Source organism: Bubalus bubalis, chromosome 3 (assembly GCF_019923935.1).
Source record: "Bubalus bubalis isolate 160015118507 breed Murrah chromosome 3, NDDB_SH_1, whole genome shotgun sequence".
NCBI lineage: Eukaryota > Metazoa > Chordata > Mammalia > Artiodactyla > Bovidae > Bubalus > Bubalus bubalis.
Window position 1 is genome coordinate 20,167,129 of NC_059159.1, and position 17,689 is coordinate 20,184,817.

At 50.9% G+C, this 17,689-nt stretch overlaps 1 pseudogene; it reads right to left on the minus strand.

Moving 5' to 3' along the window:
- Window positions 1–17: 17 nt before the first annotated feature.
- On the minus strand, window positions 18–17,561 carry LOC123332589 (annotated as a pseudogene).
- Between the last annotated feature and the right edge of the window lie 128 nt (window positions 17,562–17,689).

Genomic DNA, 17,689 nt, shown 5'->3' on the forward strand with positions numbered 1-17,689 from the left:
TCCGCCCAACTGCTCGTGGTCCTGTATGCAGAGAGAGTGCCCAATACACTGCTTTTGCTTTTGGCAGCTCAGAAGTGGCAGTACACCTGTGCTCTCCTTGTATCTTATGGTTCATGATCGCCCCAACTGCTGGTCCATGCCGGTATGTTTAACGCCTTACAGTTTCCCTGTATTCTGCTGCCTGAGGAGACATTTGTCCATGCGCCAGTGCAAGCACCCCAGTCAAGGGTCTTCAGCCCCAGTCTCTGAAATCGAAACGGTTCATGCGGACTTTGTACTAAGAGGAGCAGAATCTAAGGGCATATCCATCCCTGGCCACAAGGCCAGCCTCTCCAGGCCAAGAACTTCATTCTGGATCCTGTTGTAAGTGATGGCCTCTTCTCCTGGGTAAGAACACATCATCAAGAGGATGGATAATGCTTTCCCTGTGCTTGGTAAAAGTAGTCCCAACCAGTGTGACCAAGCACAGGTCAAGAACAGCCACTCTGCTGGGGTATCCTAGGTCTCCTAGGGAAGGTGGGTAATGCTCAGGGAGCGGGAGGGAGAGATTCTGCCTGACCTGCTGGAGGAACTGATATAGAAGAAGGTGCCCCCTGCCCACCTCCTCTAAGTGTCCTGCTGACACATAGCTTCCTCTGATGTCCTTTCATTGTAGGCATCGCAATCATCGTGTCAGCCAGCCTAAACCAAAAAAGGAATCTCATTTGGAGAATTACTCAGGAGACAGGACCACACGTCCTGTTCCCCTCACTAGGTCTTATTTCCCTTTGGACAAAGTTTGCCCCAGCCTCTGTGAATATGCTCAAGTTGAGTTAATTCCTGGGACCCAGAGCCCATCTCCAGCTCCCAGATCTGGGTCCCAGATGGCAGTGCCTGAGCTGAGCTTCTGCTCGGAGGCCCAGTCCAGCAGTGGAAGGATACGCAGGTCACTGCACTCCCTCTGATCTGCAATCTGGGGACATGGCTCTGACTGTGGTTCCAAGCAGGGCTTGGATTGGTACAGAGACCATGACACCAGATGGGAGGCAAAGGGCCAGACTGAAGCCAGTGACCTAGAGGACAAGAGGAAGGGAGGGTCTGAGCAATGTGGTGGGTAGAGTTGACAGGACTCAGTGTCTGATTGGTTGGGTGGGTATGTGGGAAGGAGCACAGTGACTTAGGTGACACAAAGACAAAGTTTCCATTCAGTGACTTGGTAATTTATGGACTCTTTTCTTTTTAATCCCACAGTGCACGTTGTAGGATCCTAATTCCCCAACCATGCTGGACCCCGTGACCGCTGCAGTGGAAGGGAGGAGCTCTAACCTCTGGATCACCAAGGAATTTCCTCTAACGAGTGACTTGAGTTGGTGAGGGGCTTTTCTCATCAGAAGGACCTACAAGAAGAACAGCAATGTTAAGGGGGAAACCAATAAGTTTGAGGTTGAGGTGCTCCTAGGAAGCCCCAGCACAGATGCCCAGAAAAAGGACCATTGTCTCTATGGGTTTCCAGGGATGGGAGAACAGCTTCTACGCTGGAAATTGAGATTTAGGTTGAACAACAAGTAGTAATCATTAAAGATTGGAGAGGCTGCGATCACCCAGGGAGGACTGTGCAGAGGGGAGAGAGGAGGGCCGGGGCCAAAGGCCAGAAAACACCCAGGTGTGGGGCTGAGCAGGCTGGTTGGCAGAACAGAAGCAAAGGAGCCAGCACAGGAGCCAGAGAAGCAGCCAGCATGCCCTCGGAGGGGTCAGAATGTGAGGAGGTCACAACAGGCAAGAGTTTTCCGTAGGGACTAGTCAGAGGGGACCAATGCCACCCAGAGGTCCAGAAGTAGCAGCTGGAAGGGCCTGTGGCTTCTGCATCACCAGAGCGAGGGGAATGGGATGAGGAGGGACTCAGGGGGAAGGGAAGCTGACCCTGGAAAGGGAGAGCTCTCCTTGGAGGATGGTGCCTGGAAGGAACAGACCCAGGGAAGACAGTCCCCAGGAGAGGCAGTGTGCTAGACTCGACTTAGCAAGAGGACCCCCTTCTGGAGGGGGCCAGTAGGGGTGGGTTTCCCTTAAACCAGGTAAAGAGTCTGTAGAAATAATGAACCCATTTTCAGTGTCAAATCCAGTCAAAGAAACTGTCAGGGAGAGCCAAGAAACCTTTTTTTTCCTTAGGGGTTTAATTTTCTCCCATCCCACCATGCTCTGTATAAAGTTTACAAGGATCATCTAAGCAATTATCCCATCATTGCACAAAGGACCAAGGGAACTATTTTGGGGAAGGATTTTACTTTAATCAGCAACTGACTTTCCCAAGTGTTAAGTGTTCATTAAATACAGTGATGCTCTGGGACTTCCCTGGTGGTCCAGTGGTTCACATGCTGGGCCCCCACTGCAGGAGGGGCAAAGGAAACTCTCACCCTGGCACTCCCTTGCTTAGAATCCTTCCACGGCTCCCCATTTCCCTTAGGGGAACCATGGATTGCAAGCACCTGCCTTCTCTGCCCCTGCTTGTCCCTCCAGGCTCTGCTCTCAGCCCGCACAACCGTCAGTGAACCTGGGGACTTGGATAGTGTTACCTTGTCACTTCCTGGCCTTTGAACATGTTGTTCTCTCTTCCTGGAAACTTGTCACTACTCACTTTCTTCTCCTATGGCCAGCTCTATCCATCAGCTTAGACATCTCGTGCCTCAGGAAGCCTTCTCCAGTCCCTAAGTCCAGGTTAGGAGCCCCTGCTTTTTCCTCCTCCCACCTCCCTGAAAAAGTCCCTGATGTAATTGATTCTTGACTTGCGACTGTCACCCCTGGGGGCGACCTTGTGTCTTACTCCATAATGTACCCTGGTGCCTCCCAAGGTGCCTGGCATGCAGGAGGCACTGGGGAAGTCTTTGTCGAACGCGTGTGGGAATCCTATCCTGCACTTGCAGAGGGAGCCCTGCCTAGGGGCTGCAGGACGAGAGCCAAGGCCGGAGGGCGCGGCTTCTGCTGCTCACAGTTTGCCTGTGTCTCCATTCCTGGAATCCCAGTTATCGCCCTCCTGTAAGGACATCTTGGGTGTCCCCTAGTTCAGTTCCTCAAGGGCAATGGGCCCAAGTCCAAAATTTGTGCCCTTGTGGACAGGAGTTCTTTCAGAACCTGACATCCTGCGTTACTCTTCCCTTCTTTGGCTTGACACTGAATCTGAGGCTAAGAATCCAGCCAGCTTCAGGTTTTGATGAGAGAGTGGGTGGGGTGGCCAGCTGGAGGTCCACCTTGCAGGCCTCCGACCTCAGTGGGCTGAAAAGCTCACAGTCTACATGTCCACTGAGGCCTGGGACAGGGGTGTCATCCCTAGACCAGCTGTAGAGAGACACAACCACAGTCCCTGTTCCACATCAAAGCTGTGAGTGACCATCCGGACACACTCACACGCACACTCACCACTTGTAAACACTCACTGCCTTGGTCTGGACATGGTTTCAAGGCAATGACTTGCAAGTTATTCTGCCCGGGTAGGGGAGGGTTTGACATCACATTCCTTTATTCCAGAAGAAAAAATTCCTTTATTCCTTTGCCTCCAGCACTGGCTCTCATGCAACTGACCATAAAAAGGGGGCAGGAGGAGGTAGACACAATAGCATAAAAATCTTATGGAGAAGTTCAATGACTCAGGTCAGAGACAGAAAAGGCATTAGGTCAGTATCAGAACCATGGTGACCACAACACTCATTTTTCTCCTCTTTCTCAGTCTTTAACCTCTCCTTCTCCTCAGTCGCTGTCCTCTGCCACTCTGGCCTCCACCTTGGGTCGTGTTATAAATTCATCCACCTGCCATGCTCTCTCCTGACTGAGGTCTTTCTCCCTGTTCTTTGAAACCTAGCTTCTCTGCAGCTCACTGATTCATCTCCATCTACTGTTGGCCCAGCAGGGAACCTGGGTTTGGAGCAATGCAGAAAGGAGCAGAAGCTTCTGTGTGTGTGAGCTCCCTGGATGTGACTCCCTCAGGTCAGAAACTGAACAGCATCTAAAATCTGTTTCCTGTCCTTCACCTCCCAGCCCTGCCTGGGCTTCCAGCAGGTGGAAGCCACCCCTTCCCATTGCTTCTCATTCCCCCTCCTTGAAGAGAGACAGACAGGGAGAGTGAGCCATAGACAGTCATAGAGAGACTGACTGAAGTTTAACATTTCCCTTGGAGACCAACAGACAAGAAGAGGCAGAGGTCATCAGTCAGTCAGTCAGTTCAGTTCAGTTCAGTCACTCAGTCATGTCCGACTCTTCACGAACCCATAAACCGCAGTACGCCAGGCCTCTCTGTCCATCACCAACTCCCGGGGTTTACCCAAACCTGTGTCCATTGAGTCGGTGATGCCATCCAACCATCTCATCCTCTGTTGTCCCCTTCTCCTCCTGCCCTCAATCTTTCCCAGCATCAGGGTCTTTTCAAATGAGTCAGCTCTTCACATCAGGTGGCCAAAGTATTGGAGTTCCAGCTTCAACATCAGTCCTTCCAATGAACATCCAGGACTGATCTCCTTTAGGATGGACTGGTTGGATCTCCTTGCAGTCCAAGGGACTCTCAAGAGTCTTCTCCAACACCACAGTTCAAAAGCATCAATTCTTCGGCGCTCAGCTTTCTTTATAGTCCATCTCTCACATCCATACATGACTACTGGAAAAACCAGAGCATGGGGTCACCTGAGACCACACCTATTTCTCTGAGTCTCAAATATTTGAGAAAATTGAGTCCCTGGGCTCATCTCTCAACACAGTTTATCCTCTCCCATTCCACCCTATCCGAAAAGACAACTTATTTATAGTTTAAAGAATGATCAGATAAAATCAGTCGCTCAGTCGTGTCCGACTCTTTGCGACCCCATGAACCGCAGCACACCAGGCCTCCCTGTCCATCACCAACTCCCGGAGTTCACTCAGACTCACGTCCATCGAGTCAGTGATGCCATCCAGCCATCTCATCCTTTGTTGTCCCCTTCTCCTCTTGCCCCCAATCCTTCCCAGCATCAGAGTCTTTTCCATTGAGTCCACTCTTTGCATGAGGTGGCCAAAGTACTGGAGTTTCAGCTTTAGCATCATTCCTTCCAAAGAAATCCCAGGGCTGATCTCCTTCAGAATGGACTGGTTGGATCTCTTTGCAGTCCAAGGGACTCGAAAGAGTCTTCTCCAACACCACAGTTCAAAAGCATCAATTCTTCGGGTCTCAGCCTTCTTCACAGTCCAACTCTCACATCCATACATGACTACTGGAAAACCCATAGCCTTGACTAGACGAACCTTTGTTGGCAAAGTAATGTCTCTGCTTTTGAATATGCTATCTAGGTTGGTCATAACTTTCCTTCCAAGGAGTAAGCATCTTTTAATTTCATGGCTGCAGTCACCATCTGCAATGATTTTGGTCAGGTCTTGTATGGGACCATTTATTATTTGAATAATAATAAATGAATAGATAATACAGTCATATGGTTCAAAGCTTTTAAAAGGGTTTATACTAAGTCCCCCCTCCTGAGTCCCTTCCACCTGGATGCCCTCCAGAGGCAACCCTTGTTACCCATGTCTTCTGAATATGCATCTATAAGATATGAAAATATGTATTTATATGATCTTTCCTTTAAAACACAAAAGGTGATGCCCTATACACACTTCTGTACCTTGCCTTGCTCTTTAGAAGATTGGTTTCTAGAAAGAAATATGATTGGTTTTATAGCTATGTAATATTGCTTTGTAAAACTGTATTCGAATTTATTTAATGAATCTTCTAGGAAAGACAGTTCTACTATCTCCAATCTCTGGATATTTGTAGAGAGACCCTGGATCCAGACCTATTCCATCCACATCTCCAGAGGGACAGCCTGTGGGGGAGGCTCCACCCCCAGACGCCCTGGCTCCTTTGCATGATCACACGTGATTGGACAACCCCTGGCCCCGTGACAGGTCTTCTTGCCTCGCTCCCTAGGTGCCCACCCAACCTCCCCCACTGGCTCCTGCAGTGTGCAGAGGCCACAGGTCACACAGAGACCTGGCACAAATGACCACTCCTCATTACCGCTGCGCCCACAAAGCCACCTCAAGTGCTCCCTAGAGCTGCTGCTGTCTCCATGACCACTCCTGCAAGAGGATGCAAGACAGGGCATACAAACACATTGCCCCAGGACTGGGGAAGGGGCAGCCTTCAGACACTGGACACAGATGGGGACTGTCCTCTCAGCTAGATGTCCCTTGCATTTTCAGACTTTCACAGGCCTAGAGTCAGGAGAGGAGACCAGAGTTGAAAAATGAGAGCTGATAGAGAAGGCAGTGGCACCCCACTCCAGTACTCTTGCCTGGAAAATCCCATGGATGGAGGAGCCCGGTGGGCTGCAGTCCATGGGGTCGCTAAGAGTCCAACACGACTGAGTGACTTCACTTTCACTTTTCACTTTCATGCAATGGAGAAGGAAATGGCAACCCACTCCACTGTTCTTGCCTGGAGAATCCCAGGGACAGGGGAGCCTGGTGGGCTGCCGTCTATGGGGTCACACAGAGTTGGACACGACTGAAGTGACTTAGCAGCAGCAGTTACCCTCTCCACTGGGTCTGTGGTGATGCCCTCTGCTTCCCCCACCCCTTCAAGAGCAGGCTGGGTGGGAGTAGATCCAAGGAGAGTTCCTCCCCCCGGAAAAGGCTCACTGTGAGTGTGTGTATGTCTGTCAGGGTGTGTGTGTGTGTGTGTGTGTGCGTGCATTGTCGGGGGAGAAGACAGCTGTTAGAGCCAACTGTGGGCAAGGCCAACCAGTCTCACCCTGGAGTGATTTCTCCTCTGGAGTCCACCACTAACCCCTGTGTTCAGTACAATACCCTCCAGCATATTTGGCTGTTTAATTAAAGTTGAATAAAACTTAAAATCCCAGGTGTTAGATTAAAAAAAAAGAAAAATGAGAGCTGAGGAATATCCGCTGAGGGCCAGGAGGTAAATACCAAGATAGAAGAACAGGTAAGAACAGGAGAAGGCAAGGCAAGAAGGAAGAGAAGAAGGAGGACCAGGATGAGAGGAAACAAGGGCCAAAGAGCCCCTTCCAACTGGACTCCTGGATTCACAGTCCTGGCAGGAATCCTGTCGGCGGCCATCCCCTTAGAAAGCCCGCATCCTCCTCTCCCACGTGAGGACTGGGGAGTCTCAGGAGAGACCTTGGCATGGCCTAAAAACCTATGAGAGCACAGAAAACCAAAAACAAAAGGATAAAAAAGCAAAACACATAAAAACCAGGAAGCGATTGGAAGCGTTTAATAATCATTCCAGGCTCCTCACTGGCCATTCCTCTCCTCTCTGCGACAGGAACCCAGCAGGTTGGGGTCCACAGGGCTGAGACAGCCCTGTCTCTTGCAGCACAGGCTCAGGATACTCCCAGCAGGGAGGGAAGCAAGGGAGAGAAAGGACCCTGGAGGGTGAAAAGAGAGAAGAGGGCACAGACTCCCCAGCTCCCAGCCCTTCTTCTCCCCCACATTCCCTGGCCCTGGGGCCCCAGCCATATTCCCCATTCCAAGGAACACCTAGGAGGAGAAGTCCCCATGGGAGAAGGCAGGGAGGCCAGGGGCACGGGCAGCAACCTGGGGCAGGCAAGCCAGGGAGTTGACCTCACAGGACCCAGCATCCTGGTCTTCTCAGCAGTAGATGGAGTCAGCAGAATTGATGGAAGGGTCCTCGTCAAAGAAGTTGTAGGGTCGCAGAAAGAAGCCCACACTGTTCCCCACTGTCACCGTGTTGGGAATGTCCTCTGCATGTGGGATGTGCAGGAAACCAGCTGTCACCCAGGCCACCAAGTCCTAGTGGGGCAAGAAAGAGGGTCATGAGGCATGGCGCTGCTAAGGACACCTCTGCCTCCCACAGGATTCACTTTGGGAGCTCACCATCACTCAAGAGGGTTTTAAGTTTTAGACACATTTTCATAGTAGCCCAGAAGTCACAGCATAAAGGATGAACTTCACATTAGGAGCAACACCAGCCTCCACTATCCCAGCCTGCAACTGCCATCTCTGACATTTCCCATTACATCGCCATCAGCCTACCCATCCCAAGAGAAATGATGACACCCACAGGCTACTTCAACACCTCTCCTGACTCTGCGATAGTTCCCAAACTGTAACTGAGAGGAGGTGAATGGAGGAGGGAAGATCATGTTGTGGGTGACAGAAAAGGCTGACATTTAGAAATTAATCCTTTATACCATCTCATACCAATCAGAATAGCTGCTATCCAAAAGTCTATGCTATGCTATGCTAAGTCACTTCAGTCGTGTCCGACTCTGTGTGACCCCATAGACGGTAGCCTACCAGGCTCCCCGGTCCCCGGGATTCTCCAGGCAAGAACACTGGAGTGGGTTGCCATTTCCTTCTCCAATGAATGAAAGTGAAAAGTGAAAGTGAAGTCGCTCAGTCGTGTCCGACTCTTAGCGACCCCATGGACTGCAGCCTACCAGGCTCCTCCATCCATGGGATTCTCCAGGCAAGAGTACTGGAGTGGGGTGCCATTGCCTTCTCTGATCCAAAAGTCTACTAACAATAAATACTGGAGGGGGTGTGGAGAAAAGGGAACCCTCTTACACTGTTGGTGGGAATGCAAACTAGTACAGCCACTATGGAGAACAGTGTGGAGATTCCTTAAAAAACTAGAAATAGAACTGCCATATGACCCAGCAATCCCATTACTGAGCATACACACCTAGGAAATCAGAATTGAAAGAGACACGTGTACCCCAATGTTCATCGCAGCACTGTTTAAATAGCCAGGACACAGAAGCAACCTAGATGTCCATCGGCAGATGAGTGGAAAAGAAAGCTGTGGTACATATACACAATGGAATATTACTCAGCTATTAAAAAGAATACATTTGAATCAGTTCTAATGAGGTGGATGAAACTGGAGCCTATTATACAGAGTGAAGTAAGCCAGAAAGAAAAACACCAATACAGTGTACTAACAAATATATATGGAATTTAGAATGATGGTAACAATAACCCTGTATACAAGACAGCAAAAGAGACACAGATGTAAAGAACAGTCTTTTGGACTCTGTGGGAGAAGGCGAAGGTGGGATGATTTGAGAGAATAGCACTGAAACATGTATATTATCATATGTGAAACAGATCACCAGTCCAGGTTCAATGCATGAGACAGGGTGCTCAGGGCTGGTGCACTGGGATGACCCAGAGGGATGGGCTGGGGAGGGAGCTGGTAGGGGGGTTCAGGATGGGAAACACATGTACACCGATGGCTGATCCATATCAATGTATGGCAAAACCACTACAATATTGTAATTAGCCTCCAATTAAAATAAATTAAAAAATACTAAAATAAAATCTAAAATAAAATAAATTAAAAAAATAAAAATAAATTAATCCTGTAGTGGTGAAGACAGAAGCAGAGAAGTTTTAGATATAAGAGATGTGGTCTTCCCTGGTCATTCCAGCCCTTCTCAATCCTGGGGCCCTTAAAGGACTCAGTCCACAGAGCTGAGACAGAAACTGCTGCTGCCTCATGAAAAAAGGCTGGAGCCTCAGCCAGGGTCTGCAGATGAACTCCCAGCTTAGGAAGTTTCCCTCCACAGGTAAGGACCAAATCCACAAAAGCACAGAAGCAGGAGTCAGCTCAGCCCTTCAGCTGATCACGGGCTTTCAGGCCCCCCACCAAGGGAAGGTGGGGCTGATCTCTGTGTCCCCCACAACTCCCTCATCTCCCACAGTCAGCTGACCTTTCCAGCAATGGTCTCATTGTTGATGAAGTCAGTAAAGTCCACGGTGGGAGTCCAAGGGTCATTCTGATTGAAGATGCTGGAGCTGCTGGGCTCTGTCTCCTTCCTCTGGGTCATGGCCAGCTGGTACCTAGAGATGCTCTGGTCAGGGGTCCATGGTCACCGTCCCTGTCCTGCTTCCTGATCATCATGGAAGGGACCTGAGCCCATGGACCTCAGGTTTCCCCTCTCGGAGGAGAAGGGAGGAGCAAGAGCTGGTCAGGCAGCTGCCCTGCCCCCTCTGGAGCCTGCCTGCTCCTGGTTTCAGAGTAGGAGCCAAAGACAAGGCCAGACTGAGTGTGTCCCTTGCTTCCCACCTCTCACCCAAAGATGTCCCCAATCTTTCAGGCCCTCTACTGCAATCCTTGCCTCCCCCAGGGTGTCTTACCTCCCACATCCAAATCCACCTTGTAGTGGGCACTGTGGGTGTGGACGGTGCCCAGTGTGTTCTCCCGAACCTGGTTTCCATATCTTCTGGCAGCACCAAAGTGGAACACTGAGCTGATGAAGCCCATGGCATGGAATTTGACTTGAATGGCCCCACTGGGGTGAAAGATCACATCCAAAACATAGTCATAGTTGAACAAGGTCAACACAGATCTGAAGACCAGCAGTCTCCACAAGACCCCCAAAATAGTGAGAAAACACATCTGAGTGGTGTCACCTCAGGGGCAGGCCCTTGTTCTGCTCAAACACAAAAGGCATTGTGTAGGGTCCTGGGGGCTTGGGACTCCAGAAGAAAGTGCCAGTCCACATAGGTGGCCAGATAGGGGCAGTTGACGCCACGGGTCAGCGGCGTGGCAAACTTGCCCATACCAAAGCCTCGATCCATGTAGCCATTCACCATTGCGACTGAGGTATTCCCACCATAGACACCAGGACCTCTTGAAGGCTGATCTCATAAGCCAGCCGTTCTCCCTGGAATTGAATGTAAGAGATCCTAGGACCACTGAAAGCTCCATGGCCAAAGGAGAAAGTCCACAATGAGGAGGTCACCTGACTGCCCTGGACTCTGAAGCGGGCACCCTGAGGATGGAACTGTAGAAGGGGAGCTGGACCCGGAGGCACCTGGGACTTCAGGGACCAGGACCCACTGTACCATTGTCTGGGATCACCACCACATTCACCTGGCCAGCCTCAAACTGCTCCTCCAGCTGGGCCAGACTCTTATAGTAGCGGCCCTGAATGAACACCTTCTGGATGGTCCACTGGTCCACTGGGTCCAGAGCCTTGTGATCTACCAGCAGCTCCAACCCCACAGGGTGCAGGTAGATCCCAGATCCTGAAATGTTGTAGTAGAGGCCAAACCATGTGGCCCTGACTGGATGCTGCGGGGAGCTGCAGTCAAGATGACCAGGTTCCTTCCTCCTTGTTTGTAGGAGCAGCAGTGGTGGAGGACACCAGCAGCCTGGGGCAGCTCTCTGTCGAAGATCAACTGGTCTATGTCCAGGTACTCTCGGGTAAGAAAGGGACGTTGGTAATGTGGCAGGGGGCCCCCATGACGCTCCACGGTCACATCCCGCATGTAGGAGGGCTGGGGCAGAGGCCCCACCACCAGCTCAGTCACATTGGCTGGGGTTGTCCACCAAAGAAGACGATGGCCAGTGCCTCCCGGGCAGGTGGGGGGCTCCCCCTGTCCAGGTGGGCCAGGGCTGCAGCCTTGGGGGGCAGCTGTAGCTCTACCAAGAAGACACAGTTGTCTGAGGTTTGGGCCTGGTGTGCATCCACCAGGCCTGGACCCAGTTTCTGGGTCAGGAAGCTCATAACAGTCGTCAGCTCTTCTCGACTCAGGTCTGCCAACAGCTGGCTTTGTTCAGGGTGTGTCCAGGGCTGGACACTGGGGGATTTGGAGGGGCAGCAGGGAGGCAGACTGGGATGACATTGCTTCCCAATGCCCTCCTCACTCCCAGTACCACATTCCTCCCTGCACATCACCAGAAGAGCCCACAAGGACAGAAAAATGAAGATGAACATCGCTAAAGCTCTGGCTGTCTTCAGGCTCTTGATTTGGAGTGCAGCACGCATGATGGACAGACCGACAGAACTGGGTGCACAGTGCCTCCTTCGGTGTCTGTAGGTTCCTGTCTTTGACTTGTGCTCGGGTCAACGCGTTATATGTACACTAAGGACAAACAGCCGAGGAGAGAGGGTTGGCAGTGGTTGGAGGCTGGGGCGGGGCAGTGATCAGGCCAGGCTCAGAAGATGCAGCTGAGGTTATAACCTGAATTTTAAGTGGCCCGTGTCAGCCTCTGTCCTCCTGTTTCAAATCAAACACTCAGCTTCCCTGTTGGGGAATAAAATGGGGGAGGGATGGGTGTGCGAGACACAGCTGGAGGGAAGAAGTGGTAGAAGTGATGTGTCCCGGGGCTCTTTTTCCACTCTCTCGATGGAACCTTGCTCCTTGCTACATGGCTGCAAGCAAAACTCCCCTGTGTTTAGCTATCCAGCCAGATTCCATCTTCCTTCCTCTAGTCCATGAAGCCCTCTGATGAGGGCTCCCATGCAGCAACCAGAACCCTAATGGCATGCATAGGAGCCTGGAGATTCATGCTGAGAACACGAATCACCTGTAGGGAGCTAGGGGGCTGAAGAGCTGAGCCAGGTCAACATCTTGGAGATCCTGAGCTCCCGGAGTCACTAGAGGAGAGCCTGAGGGGAGTGAATCCATTCTGAAGCTGGAGGGGGTGGGAAGTTGCAGCTTACAGAGACCCCCCCACCCCTTGAGCAGAACTGATGGACCACACCAGATGTCAGGGTGCATAATACCCTGGCTGTGAATTTAACCTCGCTGTCCACAACCTTCATCCCCAGGAAACCCTTTTCCATAATGCTGCAGAGGCAGAGAACAAAGTCATCTCCATTTTTAGGCAGGTGATGCAGGGGAGACACCATCTTCTGTACAGCCAAGTACTGTGGGAACCAGGAGAGACTGAGGTTCCACAGGTGGGACATGCTTCCCTGGTGAACTGGGGGAAAGTCCTTTCCAACCTGGACATGTTCAACACCACTTTCCCCAGAAGTCACCTTAGTTGACATTGCAGACAGAGTATGTTTTCTGGAGGAGAACAGACAGTACATCCCAGCCAAAAGGACCAGAAGGCACAAAGAAACTGAAGAATCAGTACTTGAAGCACTTGACAAGGGCAGGAAATGGCCAAGGTCAGCGCATTGGGTGTGAGGTGGAGACAGGAGTTGGTGGGACAGCAGAAGAGATCAGGTCAGGAGGGCTTGTGCAGTGTGTGGGTCTTAAGCAAAGTAGGCATGGCAGAAAGACAGAAGTCTGGGTACATGTGAAACCAGGGAAATCAACCTCAGAAAGGTCAGGTTCTCCAGACACCAGCTGCTTCTGCAACCAGCTCTATTTTGATATGGAAATTCCACACACGGGTCATTTTGTGACCAACCTGGGGCCTCGGACTCTTACATCAATTGAATTGATAAAGAGGCCGGTGAAGTAAATCAAATGAGAGTTAACTGGTACTCAAGCTGCAGCAGGAAGGAGCAAGAACAAAACACAGGTTTCCTTGCTTGCCCTCTGTGGCCTGGTTCCTCCAGTGGAGTAAGAGTGGGGACAGATCCGTGGAGCGGACTGAGGGCTGGCTTAGGTGGTCTGCCCACCCCTTTGGTGGTGCTGTGTGCAGGGGTCATGCCCAACCCTGCTCTTCTCCTTTCACCTCAGAAGCAGCAATACATTTCTGTGTTTTTTGTGTCTCATTGTTCATAACTGCCCGGACTGCCCAGTGCTTGCAGATATTTTTAGTCTGTTACAGGTTGTTTGTATTCTGTTTTCAAGGAGATATCTGTCCAGGTGCCAAGTGTAAGCATTCCAGTACAGGGTCTCTGGCCCTAGCCTGTCTCAGTTTGAAATAGTTCATGTAGACTTTGTAATAAACGGGTGGACAGAATCTGAGGTCAAACCCGGCCCTGGCCCCATGGCAAGCCTTTCCAGCCCAGGAACTTCATTCTGGATCCTTGGATAAGTGATGGTGTTTCCTCCCAGCTTAGAACACATTGTCAAGAGGAACACTTTTTGTCCCGACCAGTGTTACCAATCACAGATCAAGAATGTCCACTCTGGTGGGGATCCCCAGGTCTCCTCAGTTCAGTTCAGTTCAGTTGCTCAGTGGTGTCCGACTCTTTGCGACCCCATGAATTGCAGCACACCAGGCCTCCTTGTCCATCACCAGCTCCCAGAGTTCACCCAAACGCATGTCCATCGAGTCGGTGATGGCATCCAGCCATCTCATCCTCTGTTGTCCCCTTCTCCTCCTGCCCCCAATCCCTTCCAGCATCAGAGTCTTTTCCAGTGAGTCAACTCTTTGCATGAGGTGGCCAAAGTATTGGAGTTTCAGCTTTAGCATCAGTCCTTCCAAAGAACACCCAGGACTGATCTCCTTTAGAATGGACTGGTTGGATCGCCTTGCAGTCCAAGGAACTCTCAAGTGTCTTCTCCAACACCTTGGTTCAAAAGCACCAATTCTTCTGCACTCAGCCTTCTTCACAGTCCAACTCTCATATCCATACATGACTACTGGAAAAACCATAGCCTGGACTAGATGGACCTTTGTTGCCAAAGTAATGTCTCTGCTTTTTAATATGCTATCTAGGTTGGTCATGATTTCCTTCCAAGAGGAGAGGCAGTAATGATCAGGGAGTGGGAGGGAGAGCTTTGGCCTGACCTTAAGGAGGAACTGATATAGCAGAAGGTGCTCCTCTGCCCACCTTCTCTAGAAGCGTCTTGCTGTCACATTGCTTCCTCTGAATTCGTGTCAACCTAGGCTTCACAATCATCATATCACACACCATAAACAACTGTTTGAAGGTGTTTCTGTTGGACAGTTACTCAGGGGAAAGGAGCTACACATCCTGCTTCCTCTAGTAAGTCTTATTTCCCTTTGGACAAACTTGCCCGCAACCTGTGTGAATGTGCCAAAGGTGACTCGATCCCTGGGAGCCAGGTGCCATCCCCAGTCCCCAGGCTGGGCCCCAGAACGTGCTGCCTGAGCCTGCCTGCTGTCCCGGAGTCCCCATGAGGCCAGTGGAACCGCTCTGGTTGCCCAGGTCACTGTACTCTGATCTGCACCCCAGGGGTACAGCTGTGGCTTTATGCTGAGAGAGCACCGAGTGTGTCAAAGACAGAAGCGAGGACAGCGACAGGAGGCAAAGGGTCAGATGAGGCCAGTGACCTCCAGGACAGAGAAGAAGTGAGGAATCTGAGCAATGTGGCCGGGAGTGTTGGCAGGACGTGGTGTCTGATTGGCTGGGTGTGTGAGAAAGGATACAGACTCTTTGGTGACACGAGGATGCCAGGTCTCCATTGGGTGACTTGGGAGGTGAGGGGCCTTCTCCAGAAGGACCTACAGGAAGAGCAGCAAGTTGAAGGAGGATTCCAACAAGCTTGAGGTGAGGCCTGTGGGAAGCCCCAGCATAGATGCCCAGAAAAAAGGCCACTGGGTCTATATGTTTCAAGGGCCAGAGAACAGCCTCTAGGCTAGAAATAGAGATTTGTGTCAAACAACAAAATGTAGTCATTGCTTAGATGATAAAGAACCTGCCTGTGATATGGGAGACTAGGTTTGATCCCTGGGTTGGGAAGATTCCCCAGAGAAAGAAATGACCACCCACTCCAGTATTCTTGCCTGGAGAATTCCATGGACAGAGGAGTCTGGCGGGCTACAGTAGATGGGGTGGCAAAGACTTGACACGACTGAGCAACTAATGCACAAAGATAGGAAGCCTGATTCACTCAGAGAGGACTCTGCAGAGGGGAGAGAGGAGAGCAGGGCCAGAGTCCAGAAGATGCCTATGTGTGGGGCTGAGCAGGTTGGTGGGCACAGCAGAGGCAAAGGAGCCGGCAGAAGAGGCTGAGAAGCAGCCAGCATGCCCCAAGAGGGGTCAGAATGGGAGGAGGTCATGACAGGCGAGAGTTTTCAGTAGGGACTAATCAGAGAGGACCAATGCCTCCCAGAAGTCCAGAAAGTGACGGCTGGAAGGAACTGTGATTATGCATCAGCATTTGGAAGAGCGGGATAAGGAGGGACTGGGTGGGAAAGGGAAGCTGGAGGCGGGAAAAGGAGAGCTGTCCTTGGAGGAAGGCATCTGAGAAGCACAAGCTGAGGGAAGACCCTGTCCTGGAGAGTCAGGGTCCTGGCAGAGACTTAACGAGATGTGAGTCAAGAGCCAGTCAAGAGGGAGAGATATAAAGTTCAGGGAGAGGGTTGGATAAATGAGAAAGAACATTTTTGGGAGCAGCTGGAGGGGTGGGTTTCCCCTTAAAACAAGGAAACAGGCTGTAGAGTTAATGAGCCCATTCTCACTGATATGTGCTGTGCTATGTTGATTCAGTCGTGTCTGACTCTTCGCGACCCTATGGACTGTAGTCTGCCAAGCTCCTCTGTCCTTGGGACTCTCCAGGCAAGAATACTGGAAAGGGTAGCCGATTCTCACTGATGAGTTTCATCAGAGAAGCTGTCAGCAGGACCTCATACACCTTTTTTATTTGGTTAAGGGTATCCCCTTTTTCTAAACCCACCAAGCATTGTATAAAGTATACAAGGATCTTCTACACAATTATTAGTATCTCATCACCACACAAACTACTACTGATTTTTGGCTGGGATTTTACCTTATTCAGTAACTGAACCTGCCAGGTGGTAAGTGTTCCTAAATATAGCAGTGCTCTGGGACTTCTCGGATGGTCCAGTGGGTAACATTCCCCTGCTTGCAGTGCAGGGGCCCTTGGTTGGATCCCTGGTTGGGGAACTAGATCCCACATGCTACAGCTAAGATTGAAGATCCTTCATGCCACAACTAAGACCTAGCACAGCCGAAGAAAGAAAGAAAGAAAGATTTTAGAAAACAATAATAATAACAACAACACTTTAAAAAAAAGCTGTAAGCGGGCATCCACATACTCACAGGCACACTCCACTTGCAAACACTCACAGCCTTGGTCTGGACATGGGAGTCAAGGCAATGACTTGCGACTTATTCAACCAGGCTGGGGAAGGGGTGGACACCGCATTTCTTTCTTCCTCTTGCCTCCAGCACTGACTATTGTGCAACTGATAAGAAAAGGAGCCAAGAGGAGGTGGAGACTACACATAAGCATGTCATGGAGAAGTTCAATGACTCAGGTCAGAGAAAGAAGAGGCATCAAGGCAGTATCAGAACCACAGAGGCTACAGCACCCATTTTTCTCCTCCGTCTCAGTCTTTAGCCCCTCATTCCCTCAGTCTCTCTCCTCTGTCACTCTGACTTTCACTTCAGGTGATGTTATAAATTCACCCACCCAGCACTGGCCCTCTCTCCTGACTGAGGGCTTTCTCCCTGTTCTTAGGAAGCTTGCTTCTGGTCAGATCACCTCCATCCACTGTTGACTCAGAAGAGAACCTGGGCTTGGAGCAGGATAGAAGGGAGCAGAAGCGTCTGTGCTCCCTGGATATGATCCCCCTCAGGTCAGAAGCTGAACAGCATGTGAAATCTGTTTCCTGTCCCTCACTGCCCAGCCCTGCCTGGGCTTCCAGCAGGTGGAAGTCACCCCTCCCCATTGCCTCTCATTCCCCCTCTTTGAAGTGAGGCAGACAGGGAGAGTGAGCAAGAGACAGCAAAAGAGATTTCTTGACATTTAACATTTTTTCCTGGAGATATACAGGCAAGAAGAGACAGAGGGATCACCAGAGGCCACACCTCTGTGCAATGCAGGAGACCCAGGTTCTATCCCTAGGTCAGGAAGATTCCCTGGAGAAAGAAAAGGCAAGACACTCCAGTATTCTTACCTCGAGAAGTCCATCCATGGAGGAACCTGGTAGGCTACAGGCCATGGGGTCACAAATAGCTGGCCATGATTGAGCGACTAAGCACAGAGGCCACACCCATTTCTCTGGGTCTCAAACACTTGAAAAAATTGAGTCCCTGGGCAGAGTACCCTCCCCCACCCTACCCCTTCCCAAAAGACAAGT